A 16,434-nucleotide genomic window follows, 5' to 3' on the forward strand; every position below is an offset into this window, starting at 1 on the left:
TCTTATATGCCCAGAAATTGTCCTGATTCTCAGGCTTTTTAACATTAATACGCTCTTTTTTTTTGAATGAGCAATTCCTCTTCAATAGCATTCTGCCAGCATCATGGGTGCTGGACATTCCTGCCCCCTACTTCTTAGCCAGCACACATTGCTCCTGCCATCGTCCACCTGTATGCAGTTTTAGACTGGAGAGCAGGAGCAAAGAAACAAGACTGTCATTGCTTGACCTTCACAGATTTAGGGAAATATTTCTGCTCTTTCCATCCATAGATAATACAATGCAGTTTTTACAGATGGCAGCATATTGACCCAGAATCCATGTAGACTGGGATCACATAGGTGCATTTTTTTTTTTTAAGCTAGAGCTAGGAGAGGATTTAATAAAAATGTAAAAAAAAACAAAAAACTTTCTTCTGCACCCATTTTGGGCCACAAACTGCAAATGTGACTCCTGCCTTATACATACATTGTCCTGAAATGTTTAAAAATAATAAGTCTTAAAATAGTTTAAGATTTAATTTTCTACATTTTTTTTTTTAGAGTATTCGGCACTTCACAACGCACGCTTTTTTTGTAGAATAATAATAAGATCAGGGAAGGAACTTGAAGAACATTAGATTTCTCATCCGGGGTACAGGTGCGGGAGTAAATGTCTCAGTAATTAAAAACAAACAAGTGTCGTCCCTCTTCTTCTCCCATGAATTTTTATGTTTGTCTTGACTACATGATTTCTGCTAATACTGAGTGTAGACACTAGATAACCAGTATTATCAAAAGTGATCACACCCGGTTATGTCTGTAAATAATGGTGGGTCGCAATAAATACCGCTTTAGACCACGGCCCCACTATCAGTATTCGGTCAGTATTTTTTCTCATGAGTGGGAGCCAAAACCAGGAGTGGGTGATAAATGCAGAATTGGTGACTTGTTTCTATTCTACCTTTTCTCTGATTGTTGCTCACCTGGTTTTGGCTCCCACTCCTGAGAAAAAATACTGACCGAATACTGACCAAATACTGATAGTGGGGCCATGGCCTTAGGCTTGAGAGCAGAGCTTCAGATACTGCCACAATGAAAAGTCAAGGGCTGTGGCCTGCACTACTGTGGCTCCTTGGGTTAAAGGGAAGCATTATCAGAAAATGACCTTTTGATTAAATCAGGTTTTTGTGTTTTATTTTAATTATTAACTAATTTTTCTTTTGTTTGCTTTTTTTTACATAATACAATCTGTATAAATAAAATCAAAATTTTAAATTTTGCAATTTTCACATTGGCCACTGGGGTCATTTTAGACTCTAACTTCCTGTTGTTTCAGTAAATACACATTTACATTAACCACAATGAAGCACCTAATGAGCGTGTGCAAAAGTCATTGTGAAGGGTGGGTCAGCTGTGACATCGCCTACTGTGACTGGTGGATCCTGTGTTATCAGATGTGTATAGAGATGTTACTTGTTACTGTAATCCTGCCTGTGATGATAAGGAAACTTTTCCTAAAAAGACAGGAAGTATGAACCTAACAAAGCCCCCGGAACCAGTGTCAAAATTGCAAGATTACTAATTTTAATTAATTTTTTTTTAAAAAGATCATGATATAGAAAAAAAAAATTCTCAATTTTATTTATAATACATGTAAAACAAAAATCTGATTTAAACAACAGGTCATTTTCTGATGACACATTCCCTTTAAAACAAGCCAATAATCATTGAAGAATGTTTCCAACTATTGACATGCGTAAAAACGCCGGTGATCACTTGACGTTTGTCAGGTGATTGGATCGTTTATGCTGGAAAAAAAAAATTTGCATCACCCCATGTGAGCAAGGGATGTGGATTATTAAACAGGCCAATAAAGAAGCACTGATTGCCTCGTATATAGTCAATCAGTGCACATTAACCAGTCAATATTGACCCATCTGAATAAACCTTTTGGCCGGTGTCGGGTGTTTGACCCCTACCTAAGGATAGGTCAATACTTTTTTTTGGTCTTGGTATTGGTCTTAGTCTTGGTCTTAGTGACCAAGCCCAATTTTTCAAATCTGATGTGTCAGTCCATGTGTTAATAACTCTGTAATGCTTCAACATATCCCAGTGAATCTGATATTGCCTTTTCGTGACACATTGTATTTTATGGTAGTGGTAAATTTAGGTTCCTATATTTTGCGTTTATTTATGAAAATATTGGAAATTTTGAAGAAAATTTTCCAAAATTTGTAAAACTTTCAATATGTATACCCTTAAACCAGATAGTCATACCACATGAAAAAAAGTTCACAAATAACATTTTCCATATGTTTACTTTACATTAGCATCATTTTTAGTACACCTTCTCATTTGGTTAGAAGAGTTAAAAATTTAATGGCAATTTTGCAAAAAAATTTAAAGGAAGTTTACAAAATGTAATTTTAATGGCCCTTTAAGCTTTGAAATGACTTTAAAGGTCCTATGTGTTACAAAATCCCCAAAAGTGATACCATTTTAAAAACAAGCACCTCTCAAGTTATTCAAAACTGCTGTCAGGAAGTTTGTTAACCCTTCAGGTACTTCCCAGGAAATAACTTAAAGTGCAATGAGCGAAGTGATAAGATACATTTTTTTCCACTGAAATGTTGCTAACATTCTAACAGGCCACCATGGCTGGCAATGGCAACCAGCGGGACCACACGTTCGAGATAGCGGAGTGCCGATGGGGTTATAGAATTAACCACGCTCCTCTGTTACCCTGCTAGATGCTGCTGTCGCTATTGAAATCAGCATCTAAGGGGTTAAACAGCCACGATCAGCGCTAGTACAGATCATGCCCGATGCAAGAGTTTCATCTATAGTATACAACTGATACCTGCTGCGTAAGAGCAAAAAGTGGCCATGTTTGACCTGATGATAGTTCCTCGTTATGCCAGTCTTTCCTTCAAATCACACGTATCAAACTCTGGCCCATGGGTGGTTATATTTGGTCCGCGACACCCAAACCGCCACCCCTATCTGGGGCCCATTATACTATATGGAGGACTATATGGGGTCCATTATACTGTATGGAGGACTATGTGGGGCCATTATACTGTATGGAGGACTATGTGGGGCCCATTGTTCTGTATGGAGGACTATATGGGGCTCATTATACTGTATGGAGGACTATGTGGGGCCATTATACTGTATGGAGGACTATGTGGGGCCCATTATTCTGTATGGAGGACTGTGTGGGGCCCATTATACTGTATGGAGGACTATGTGGGGCCCATTATACTGTATGGAGGACTATGTGGGGCCCATTATACTGTATGGAAGACTGTGGGGCCCTTATACTGTATAGAAGACTATATGGGGCCCATTGTACTGTATGGAGGACTATGTGGGACCCATTATACTGTTTGGAGGACTATGTGGGGCCCATTATTCTGTATGGAGGTCTATGTGGGACCCATTATACTGTATGGAGGACTATGTGGGGCCCATTGTTCTGTATGGAGGTCTATGTGGGGCCCATTATTCTGTATGGAGAACTATGTGGGGCCCATTATACTGTATGGAGGACTATGTGGGACCCATTATACTGTATGAAGGACTATGTGGGGCCATTATTCTGTATGGAGGACTATCTGGGGCCCATTATACTGTATGGAGGACTATGTGGGACCCATTATACTGTATGGATGACTATGTGGGGCCCATTGTTCGGTATGGAGGACTATGTGGGGCCCATTATACTGTTTGGAGGACTATGTGGGGCCCATTATTCTGTATGGAGGACTATGTGGGGCCCATTATACTGTTTGGAGGACTATGTGGGGCCCATTATTCTGTATGGAGGACTATGTGGCTCTCATTATTCTGTATGTAGGACTATCTGGGGCCCATTATACTGTATGGAGGACTATTTGGGACCCATTGTACTGTATGGAGGACTATGTGGGGCCCATTGTTCTGTATGGAGGACTATGTGGGGCCCATTATACTGTTTGGAGGACTATGTGGGGCCCATTGTTCTGTATGGAGGACTATGTGGGCCCATTATACTGTATGGAGGACTATGTGGGACCCATTATACTGTATGGAGGACTATGTGGGGCCCATTGTTCTGTATGGAGGACTATGTGGGGCCCATTATACTGTTTGGAGGACTATGTGGGGCCCATTGTTCTGTATGGAGGACTATGTGGGGCCATTATTCTGTATGGAGGACTATGTGGGGCCATTATTCTGTATAGAGGGCTATGTGGGGCCATTATTCTGTATGGAGGACTATGTGGGGCCCATTGTTCTGTATGGAGGACTATGTGGGGCCTATTATACTGTTTGGAGGACTATGTGGGGCCATTATTCTGTATGGAGGACTATGTGGGGCCCATTATACTGTATGGAGGACTATGTGGGGCCATTATACTGTATGGAGGACTATGTAGGGCCATTATTCTCTATAGAGGACTATGTGGGGCCATTATTCTGTATGGAGGACTATGTGGGGCCCATTATACTGTATGGAGGACTATGTGGGGCAATTATACTGTATGGAGGACTATGTGGGGCCATTATACTGTATACTGGTTGGGCTGCGACGTTGTCCACATTTTTCATTTTGGCCCTCTGTGTGTTTGAGTTTGACATCCCTGCTTTAAATGAATGTTTTTTGCCAAAGTATCCACATATACAGTACAGACCAAAAGTTTGGACACACCTTCTCATTTAAAGATTTTTCTGTATTTTCATGACTATGAAAATTGTACATTCACACTGAAGGCATCAAAACTATGAACTAACACATGTGGAATTATATACTTAACAAAAAAGTGTGAAACAACTGAAAATATGTCTTATATTCTAGGTTCTTCAAAGTAGCCACCTTTTGCTTTGATGACTGCTTTGCACACTCTTGGCATTCTCTTGATGAGCTTCAAGAGGTAGTCACCGGAAATGGTCTTCCAACAATCTTGAAGGAGTTCCCAGAGATGCTTAGCACTTGTTGGCCCTTTTGCCTTCACTCTGCGGTCCAGCTCACCCCAAACCATCTCGATTGGGTTCAGGTATGGTGACTGGAGGCCAGATCATCTGGCGTAGTACCCCATCACTCTCATTCTTGGTCAAATAGCCCTTACACAGCCTGGAGGTGTGTTTGGGGTCATTGTCCTGTTGAAAAATAAAATGATGGTCCAACTAAATGCAAACCGGATTGAATAGCATGCCGCTGCAAGATGCTGTGGTAGCCATGCTGGTTCAGTATGCCTTCAGTTTTGAATAAATCCCCAACAGTGTCACCAGCAAAGCACCCCCACACCATCACACCTCCTCCTCCATGCTTCACGGTGGGAACCAGGCATGTAGAGTCCATCCGTTCACCTTTTCTGCGTCGCACAAAGACACGGTGGTTGGACCCAAAGATCTCAAATTTGGACTCATCAGACCAAAGCACAGATTTCCACTGGTCTAATGTCCATTCCTTGTGTTCTTTAGCCCAAACAAGTCTCTTCTGCTTGTTGCCTGTCCTTAGCACTGGTTTCCTAGCAGCTATTTTACCATGAAGGCCTGCTGCACAAAGTCTCCTCTTAACAGTTGTTGTAGAGATGTGTCTGCTGCTAGAACTCTGTGTGGCATTGACCTGGTCTCTAATCTGAGCTGCTGTTAACCTGCGATTTCTGAGGCTGGTGACTCGGATAAACTTATCCTCAGAAGCAGAGGTGACTCTTGGTCTTCCTTTCCTGGGGCGGTCTTCATGTGAGCCAGTTTCTTTGTAGCGCTTGATGGTTTCAAAGTTTGCCAAATTTTTCAGACTGACTGACCTTCATTTCTTAAAGTAATGATGGCCACTCGTTTTTCTTTACTTCGCTGCTTTTTTCTTGCCATAATACAAATTCTAACAGTCTATTCAGTAGGACTATCAGCTGTATGTCCACCTGACTTCTGCACAACACAACTGATGGTCCCAACCCCATTTATAAGGCAAGAAATCCCACTTATTAAACCTGACAGGGCACGCCTGTGAAGTGAGAACCATTTCCGGTGACTACCTCTTGAAGCTCATCAAGAGAATGCCAAGAGTGTGCAAAGCAGTCATCAAAGCAAAAGGTGGCTACTTTGAAGAACCTAGAATATAAGACATATTTTCAGTTGTTTCACACTTGTTTGTTAAGTATATAATTCCACATGTGTTAATTCATAGTTTTGATTCCTTCAGTGTGAATGTACAATTCTCATAGTCATGAAAATACAGAAAAATCTTTAAATGAGAAGGTGTGTCCAAACTTTTGGTCTGTACTGTAAGTGTAGTCCATGAAGAGATGGAGAAATAGTCAAAGTGAAGAAGAGCCCATATTATCACACTGTTACATCTCAGTTACAAGCTCTTGATACATAAGATACAAAACATCAGCTAATAGTGAGCACATTGTTTCCAGAGCTGCTTGTATAAATATTCTGGCATGTCGCACACTCTCAGTCCTCCCACATACATTGCGTTGGAGAAAGAAAATTTCCATTTAATGTGACCATTGTTAGCGGAGATTTGCATGGAGGACAACGCTAAGAACGGCGGCTGTGTTCCTTTCGTTTGGAGTTTACATAAGAATGTTAAGAATTTTCGTCAGCTACATGTATGTCCATGTATTACACGGTCTAAATATCCACGGTCCATAGCAAATATAACGTCTCACCGACATAAAGGTGGTGGGACGTAAAGTCTAAAGTTTTATGAGAATCGACATATAATCGAAAACTGCATCATAGTTCATTTGTGCAGAGTTGTAATTTAAGGTTGGCAATGGGGCAAGAGTTCACGGTCAACACTAATTGGAGAAGGAGCAGAAGATCATGAGTGGGAGGGCAAGAATAAGAAAAAAAATTCCAGAGGGGTCCGCAATGGTAGACAATGAAGCTGTCGTTATATTATACCATAGGTTTAGTACATAGAGAGTTTCTTCTATGAATTACTTTAATGTCCTATCAATCAAAAATCAGAGGAGGTTCTAGATGTTTATGGGGTTCTCTGACGTCAGCCACCTGCACCATTGTGACTTTTATAGGAGATATTGTACTTGGGACATTTAAAGACCAAGACTATGAGAGTGGATTACTATATTAGTGGACACTAGAGATTAAGGAGTTCAAAATATGGATCCTATAGATTGCTGAGCGATTCGGATGGTGGCAGAGACATACTGTGAATCTTCTAAATCCCAGTGCAAAACCAATGTGAGGGTCTCCAGCAGGGGCGGACATATCATTGGTGCAACCAGTGCAGACGCACAGGGGTCCAAGAAGTAAGGGGGCCCGTTTTGACCTCCAAAGCAAGTGTAATTGTGCATTATGATGGACTTCAAATGGCCCATATATTGTTCTTGCACAGAGGCCCTTTTCTGTCTGTGTTCGCCAGTGGTCTCCGGACATATCACTGGTGCAACCTGGGGCCCAAGAGGTAAGGGGGCCCATTTCTACCTTCAAAGCAGGTGGAATTCTGCATTATTATGGCGTTTGGACTGTAAAGGGCCCATATAATGTTCTTGTACAGGGGCCCTTTTCTGTCTGTGTACACCAGGGGTATCAGCTATAGGCGTTTTAGACTAAACATACAATGAAAACCTGTTCAGGGGCCGGACTCTTGGCCTAGTTAGCTGAGTTGCAAAGTCCCCGGCCGACTCTTCTCGTGACGGACAGGTCTCTCCCTATGTGTCCTATGTGTGTATATAGGAAGAGTCCTGTCAGTCTAGGGGAGTGAGGCAGCGAGAAGCTACCGGGGACTTGCCTCTTGGACTAGTCATGTGAGACACATAGTTCCCAGCCGGCTTTTCAAAACTGTGTTTTTCCGTGCAACACTGCAGCATTTCAGAATAAGGCTATGTTCACACATCATGTTTTTTTCAGCAGCAAAACCTGATCTTTTGCCAGGAGGTTGTTCAGTATTTTTTTTGCTTTTTTGCTTGTTTTTTTAGTACGTTTTTTCAGCTTTTTTTTCACTGTCCTTTTGTCTCTTTTATGCATGTACATGAAGTTCAGTGAAAAAAAAAAATCTCATTTCGGTTTTGGCACAAAAAACGCTGAAAAACTTGACACCAGCATTTTTTATGCGTTCCTCAGTGTTTTTTCCACCTCCCATTACTTCCAATCGGGGAAAAAAAACGCTGAAAGAAGTGACATGCTCTATTTTGCAAAAAAAAAAAAAAACACGCAAAGCATTAAATCCTAAACAAAAAAACATAAACATGATGTGTGCATGAGATTTTTGGAATCTCATAGACTTTTCTGGTACTGCAAAACACAGCTGAAAATTTGCATTAAAAAAACGTATCAAAAAACCATGATGTGTGAACACAGCCTAAGACAAACAGGGTTGCAATAATGCAGTCAGACCCAGATTCATGCCACCTGTGGTTCCCTTTAAACTATTCTTCTTTAAAGCAGCCGTACATAGGTCCATTGTTGTGGGTATGTCGTGCCTTATTTTCCAGCCTGAAAATACTGTAAAAAGATTTTTCTGGTGATTTGTGTTCTGGGAAGAAGAAGAATCCTCAAACCATGCAGGGTATCTGATGTATGGGGAAAAAAAATAAATGTCCCTGAATCAATTGCAACACTGAATATTATAGAAGCTCGCCTAGACAGATGACAAGTGGTCAGACAATTTCCTGACAGCAAGCAGAATTGTGATTGCAGCTCTTGAGTATAGCAAATTCTGTAACGTTGGATTAAATGCAAAATATGATTAATTTTGCACAATATTATGCAGGTTTAAAACCATAAATAAACTGTATAATAGACCAAAAATGATCAAACAATAATGCATTTTTCTCCCAGCATGCCCTGACAGCCTACATAGAGCCTTTTATAGTATACCAGTGTAGATACTATAGGGTAGATGTGCACTATATACTACCAGCGTATGGCACGGTACATAGCGTATTCCCACCTCGAGATGTTTCTTGCCCATGTCGTCTTTTATAATAAGGGTATTGTCAGTGCACCTCCCGTGTGCATTGTCTGGGAAATGTTGCCCATAATTACTTACAACCACGTTCGCCTTAATAACCGACAGCATTTTATGATCCGTCTTGGTTTTATTTGTGGTCTCCAGCCTGTGATACATTTAATGGCCTCCGCCGGCTTGTCTGCCACTTTTTAAATAGATTCTCGTTATCCGTCTTGTTTTCTTTTGTCCACAGTGTTATTCAGTGTAATTATTAATCTGTGCAGAAGGATGAATGCAGCTCAGGGAATCCTGTCCTTCTGCAGTCTGATAATTCCCCGTGTCTGCACACAGCTTTGTGGCTGTCAGACATGGCTGTGAAATGAAAACATTCTCATTTTGGATGAGTCGCGAGATCTGGCACCTCGTGTTTCCCCTTGAGTTCCTTCTGCAATAGGGACTTTATTGAAGTCTGGTTACTTTGAATGGCACAGAGCCGAAACCTGCTGTGAGGTGCAAAACAGATTGTCCCTGGTCACCCACCAATTCCTCAGGGTAACAAGTGGAGACCTTCCACCCCACAACTGCCATTTATCTACACTTTGTATTGTAACTTTAAAAGTCATATATACTAAATATATACTACCATACTGTCAAATAATACACTTATATAATGGCGGCATAATAGTTATTCTGTGCCTAAAAATACCAGTATACAGTGTCCCCTGCCCACCTGGCTTCAACCTGTGTTTAAATATTTTTGTAATCTGATTTGTGTGTGATGTATCAGCACTAAAAAGTCTAAGGTGGTGAAGTGAGAAAAATATAAATTAAATTTATGGGACCAAATAACTAAAAATTGGTATGGGCATATGTATTCACCCCATTTTGCTTTGAAACCCCTAAAAGTGTCTGGTGCAAGCAATTACCTTCATAAGTCACATGCTTAGTGAAAGGCAGTTCCCCTGTGTGCAATCTAAGCGTCACGTGTCTGTCAGTATACACACTTTACCGCAGCCACAGAGGCTGCAACACTATTAAGCAAGAGGCACCACTAACCAAACAACACCACGAAGACCAAAGAGATCTTCAAACAACAACATGAAGACCAAGGAGATCTCCAAACAACACCATGAAGACCAAGGAGATCTCCAAGCAACAACAACATGAAGACCAAGGAAATCTCCAAACAACAACAACATGAAGACCAAGGAGATCTCCAAAGAACACCATGAAGACCAAGCAGACCTCCAAACAAGTCATGGACAAAGTTGATGAGAAGTAGAAGTCCGTATTGGGTTATAAAAAAAATATCCCAATCTCTAATGATCCCCCAGAGCACCATCAAATCCATTATCATCAAATGGAAAGAACATGTTACCACAACAAACCTGCCAAGAGAGGGCCGGCTACCAAAACTCTCAGCCCTGGCAAGGGGAGCATTAATCAGAGAGGCAGCACAGAGACCAAAGGTAACCCTGAAGGAGCTGCAGAGTTCCCAAGCAGAGACTGAAGTATTTGTCCATATGACCACAATAAGCCGTACACTCCATAGAGGTGGCCTTTATGGAAGAGTGGGCAAAAAAAAGCCTTTACTTACACACAAAAAATTGTACGGCTCAGTTTGAGTTTGCCGAAAGACATGTGGGAGACTCCCCAAATGTATGGGGGAAGGTGCTGTGGTCAGATGAGACCAAAATTGAACTTTTTGGTCACCAAGGTAAACGCTACGTCTGGCACCAAACCAACACGGCTCATCACCCCAAGAACACCATTCCCACAGTGAAACATGCTGGAGGCAGCATCATGCTGTGGGGATGTTTGTCAGCAGCAGGGTGACACGCACAGTGTAGGAAAGACAAAGTGCAACACGAAGGGATGAGGGGAAGGGAGCCCACACACTACGGAAAGGGGAAGTGGAGACCCCTAGGCTGATCTAATATAACCTTGTCTCCCCTACCATCCCTATATTGGTTCCTCACCAATCACCGAACAGTAAACCTAAGCCCTGTATATCCCTAGAGCTAGGCCCTGGATTAGGAAGGGGGAGATGAGCACTGGTCAGTCCCCACAAAACTAAAGACAACAAGGGAGACAAACACAGGGGGGAGAAACTGAGCTTGAGCCGACTTCAGAGAGATTACACCAAACATCCTCCAGAGCACCAGAGAGGAAGTAAGCAGACTATAATAGCTCCAAATCTTCGCAAGGAGACATGTGAATATCACCGACACCTCCCTTCAGTAATCTGAAAGTATTTAAACACCCAGGCCAGGATGTCAATCAGAGCAGGAGGGAGGTAGCCGCTGGGTCCTAAATTAAGACAGATTTAAGAAGGTGTCTGTAATGCCAAATGAAGTGACCTTCTGCAACCAGCTGCAGAACGACTGTCTGTTACATCTGACACACCCATGACACAGGGACAGGCAAAATGTTCCAAGTCAAGAGAAATATGGATGGTGCAAAATACAGGGATATTCTTGAGCAAAACCTGTTTCAGTCTGTCAGTGATTTGAGACTGGGACAGAGGTTCACCTTCCAACAAAACAATGACCGAAAGCATACTTCTAAAGCAACACTCGAATGGTTTAAGGGGAAACGTGTAAATGTTTGGAGTGGTCTCGTCAAAGCCCAGACCTTACTCTAACTGATAATCTGTGGTCAGACTTGAAGACTACTGTTCATCAGAAGAAAACATCTAACTTGAAGGAGCTGGAGCAGTTTTGCCTTGAGGAATGGAAAAAAATCCCAGTGACAAGATGTGGAAAGCTCATAGAGACTTATCCAAAGCGACTTGCAGCTGTAATTTCCACAAAAGGAGGCTCTACAAAGTACCGACTTTAGGGGGGTGAATAGTTATGCACAGTGAAGTATTCAGTTATTTTGTCCTATTTGTTGTTAGCTTCACAATAAAAAGAAAACCAAATGTTCACAGTTGTAGGCATGTTCTTTACATGAACTGATGCAAACCCTAACCAGAAAAAACGTTAGGTTGTGAGGTAGCAAAACACGAAAAATGCCGAGATGGGGGGGGGGGGGTGTTTGAATACTTTCGCAAGCCACTGTATAATGCTTAATTGTAAGACCAGGCAATACAATATCACTGTGTTAGGCTAAGTTCAGGCAACCTTATTTTCGGTCCGAGTGCTGTCTGTTGAAAAAACTGACTACACTCGGACAAATTTTATTCAATTAACCTCCAAAGACCACAAGCAAGGAGCCATTTGTGGAATCTGGGATCATCCAGTAGATCACGTGCCACCTACACAATGAACAGCATCACTCCAATTATTAATGCAGGACTTACCTCATTTGGGTCACAGAATTTTGACCTTTTTAGACTGAATGTTTACATGAAAAAAATTGCAGAATGCTCTAATCTTGGCCGTATTTCGCATGAGACTCACCAATTCAAGTCTATGGGTGCTCGAAAAAGATCGGATCCCATAAGGATCATCCATATAGCTTTCGATTTTTATGTATACATTGCAATTTTTTAACATAGGAAACTGTATTTGGGCTTGTATATTTTATTTACAGCTGATGTATAAAAACGAATGCCATTCGGATGACAATACAGATAAAAAATTATCCGTTTCTTTTATGGATGAAAATCAGACAATTTTTATATGGTCGTCTGAATTTAGCCATATAGTGCCCATATGATGCTGTCATTTATTATTCAATTAACCTGCCATTCAGCTCCAAACCACATACAGTGCCTAAATAATGGAGAGTTTTAAAGATTTTTTTGGTTTCAGAAAACCCCTGTTCTCCCTATGCAGTTTATTTATAGAACAAAAAAAAACTCACTGGGTCCAGGGCTGAATCTTTGCCGCTGTTGACGTGATGCCAGCGCTATAGCCCATCAGTTTGCTGGCTGGCTTGGCCCATGTAGACGGCACAAGCCGCTCAGAGCATCACTGTCAAAGTGACGTCAGCACTGCAGCCCATCACTAACACATCACTGGCAGCGACTTATCTCCACTGAAAACAAATGAGTCAGGCATTGAAATTTCAACTGCCCGATCCCATTCTCCCCTCACATCATCTGTTGGGGTAAAGTCAGGAGGCCACCATAGACATCAGATGGTTAAACTAACATGCATCAGTATACCATTTTTCGCCTTATAATTAAATAACATAGCTAACACTACTATTCAAAATAGACACATCCAGCAAAAAAATATATATATCATGCACTTTTAACATGGGAACCTAGGGGTGATACATGTCACTGTGTGTCCATACAGCAGCATATTTAGGAGGCATCCATCAGAGGTGTAATTTGGTAAATCTTCTAAACCTATCTCTCCAATGGCACAGAGGTGTTATTTGGTAAATCTTCCAAACTTATGTCTCCAATGGCACAGAGGTGTAATTTGGTAAATCTTCCAAACTTATCTCTCCAATGGCACAGAGGTGTAATTTGGTAAATCTTACAAACTTATCTCTCCAATGGCACACAGGTGTAATTTGGTAAATCTTCCAAACTTATCTCTCCAATGGCTCAGAGGTGTAATTTGATAAATCTTCCAAACTTATCTCACCAAAGAACCCTTTAATTACTGGAACTGACAGTAAAGTAGAATATTTTAAGCTCCTTTCTCAGGTCGATCCTGCAGGACCATAGGGCTACCCTAAGAAGTGGGAGCTTTGGGAAATTTCCTAATTTTGCATTCCATTTTTCCATTTCCTAGGTGACTTATTGAGGATATCATTCCTCCATCAATCATTTGCCTTTGTAAACGAGCGCCAAACAATGTGTGTAGTCTATCGGCACTCGTTAAAGGCATTGATGGGCTGAAAGCGGCATGAAAAGCACCAATAGGAGAATGTAGCATTCTCCATTTCTAGAGCTTAGACTCCTATTTTATCCATTATGTTTCTGAGTTAATTAACTATCCAATATCCTCCATTTCTGAAAAGCTAAGATTATTATTAGCTCATAAGAACAATTATCTCTCCTCCATATGTACAAATTAGCTTTCCTATTGAATTAATTGTTGCATGTGGTTATTTCATTATTATTGTACTAGACAGGGCTCTCACATCAGTGTCTATATCCTTTGTAGGTGAAACGCGCCAACCTTGTTCCAGCACGTTGTTGTATGTGAGGTGACTGCTAAATGACGACCTCTGATGTTAAACATTCCCAGGTCTCACCTCACTTCATATACTTTACTTTTTGATGATTTTTGTAAGATCTTGTACATACCAGCGCTACATGTATGTCTGGACCCAGGGGTCTAGTCGGGGGAGCTGAGGGAGGTACGTGTCCTGAGTGCTGAGGAGCTTCATGCTTTTAGATGCAAGTGGACTAGCATCAATAGGAAAGTGACCTATACAGATGGCTGGGCTCCCAGGGGCTCTGAGGGGCCACTGTGATCTGGATAAACAAGCTGTAAGATGTGCAAGCTGAGTGGGTGGGGTGACAGTCAGGCCTTTGTGACCCTGTCATTCAAAAGTTAGGGTTCATCTTAGCCTTCCCAAGAGGTGACCACATAGACAGTATCAGTCTATGAGGGTATTGTCTCTCCTTGTGGAGACCACCAGCTGGCACAGGATGTCTTAATTAGTGCTGTTACTTGAAGCTTGCAGGCCACAATGCAAAATCTCCAACAGGGCCTCCAACTATCACAGGTCTTCTCATATGGGCCAAATGGACCTTATGGGCCAGTTTTGGCCATCCCTCATTGCTCTAAAAACATACATGTCAAACTCTGGCCCGTGGGCCAAATTTGGCCTGAAGGGTGATTTTATTTGGCCCCCAACACCAGAACCACCACCCCTATGTGGGCCCATTATTCTGTATGGAGGACTATGTGGTGCCCATTATTCTGTATGGAGTACTATGTGAGGCCCCTTATACTGTATAGAGGACTATGTGAGGCCCATTATTCTGTATGGAGGACTATGTGGGGCCCATTATTCTGTATGGAGGACTATGTGGGGCCCATTATACTGTATGGAGCACTAAGTGGGGCCCATTATTCTGTATGGAGGACTATGTGGGGCCAATTATTCTGTATGGAGGACTATGTGGGACCCATTATTCTGTATGGAGGACAATGTGGGGCCCATCATACTGTATGGAGCACTATGTGGGGCCCATTATTCTTTATGGAGGACTATGTGGGACCCATTATACTGTATGGAGGACTATGTGAGGCCCATTATACTGTATGGAGAACTATGTGAGGCCCATTATACTGTATGGAGGCCAATGTGGGGCCCATTATTCTGTATGGAGGACTATGTGGGGCTATTACTCTGTATGAACAACTATGTGAGGTCCATTATACTATATGGAGGACTATGTGAGGCCCATTATACTGTATGTAAAGCTATGTGGGCCCTTTATTCTGTATGGAGGACTATGTGGGGCCCGTTATTTTGTATGGAGGACTATGTGAGGCCCATTATTTTGTATGGAGAACTATGTGGGGCCCATTATTCTGTATGGAGGACTATGTGGGGCCCATTATTCTGTATGGAGGACTATGTGGGGACCATTATACTGTATGGAGGACTATGTGGGACCCATTATTTTGTATGGAGGACTATGTGGGGCCCATTATTCTGTATGGAGGACTATGTGGGGCCCATTATTCTGTATGGAGGACTATGTGGGGCCATTATTCTGTATGGAGGACTATGTGGGGCCCATTATTCTGTATGGAGGACTATGTGGGGCCCATTATTCTGTATGGAGGACTATATGTGGGGCCATTATTCTGTATGGAGGACTATGTGAGGCCCATTATTCTGTATGGAGGACTATGTGGGGCCTATTATACTGTATGGAGGACTATGTGAGGCCCATTATACCGTATGGAAGACTATATGAGGCCCATTATAATGTATGGAGGACTATGTGGGGCCCATTATTCTGTATGGAGAACTATGTGAGGTCCATTATACTATATGGAGGACTATGTGAGGCCCATTATACTGTATGGAAAGCTATGTGGGCCCATTATTCTGTATGGAGGACTATGTGGGGCCCATTATGCTGTATGGAGCACTATGTGGGTGTTACGCTCGCGCCCGGACTGACTGGCGTGAGCGTGATTAGTGATCCCACTGTGCCATGAACCGAGGAGTGCCTGGAGGGGCGTAACTAAGTATCAACCCGATCCGACCAAGGTCGCACGGCGGCTTAGTCGATTCCGTGAACCAAGGAGGAACCGAGCAGAGGGACCAGGTGCTACTCCAGGTCAGACCCCGGTCACAGTTGTTGACCCACACCGGGGAATGCAGGAACAGGCAGGTTAGACTGGCATACAGGCAGGTGGGTATTGGCAGGCACGGCTGGTATGCAGACAGGTGGATACTGGCAAGTACGGCTGGTATGCAGACAGGTGGGCACTGGCAAGCACGGCTGGTATGCAGACAGGTGAGCACTGGCAAGCACGGCTGGAGTGCAGACAGGGAGATACTGGCAAGCACGGCTGGAGTGCAGACAGAGAGGTACTAGCAGGTTGGAGCGCAGGCTGGATAGGGTCCAGTACTTACTGGGAGACAGGTACAGAGTCACAGATGCG

This window comes from Phyllobates terribilis, unplaced genomic scaffold (genome assembly GCF_046119375.1).
Source record: "Phyllobates terribilis strain yellow unplaced genomic scaffold, ASM4611937v1 Scaffold_12__6_contigs__length_324123572, whole genome shotgun sequence".
Classification (NCBI taxonomy): domain Eukaryota; kingdom Metazoa; phylum Chordata; class Amphibia; order Anura; family Dendrobatidae; genus Phyllobates; species Phyllobates terribilis.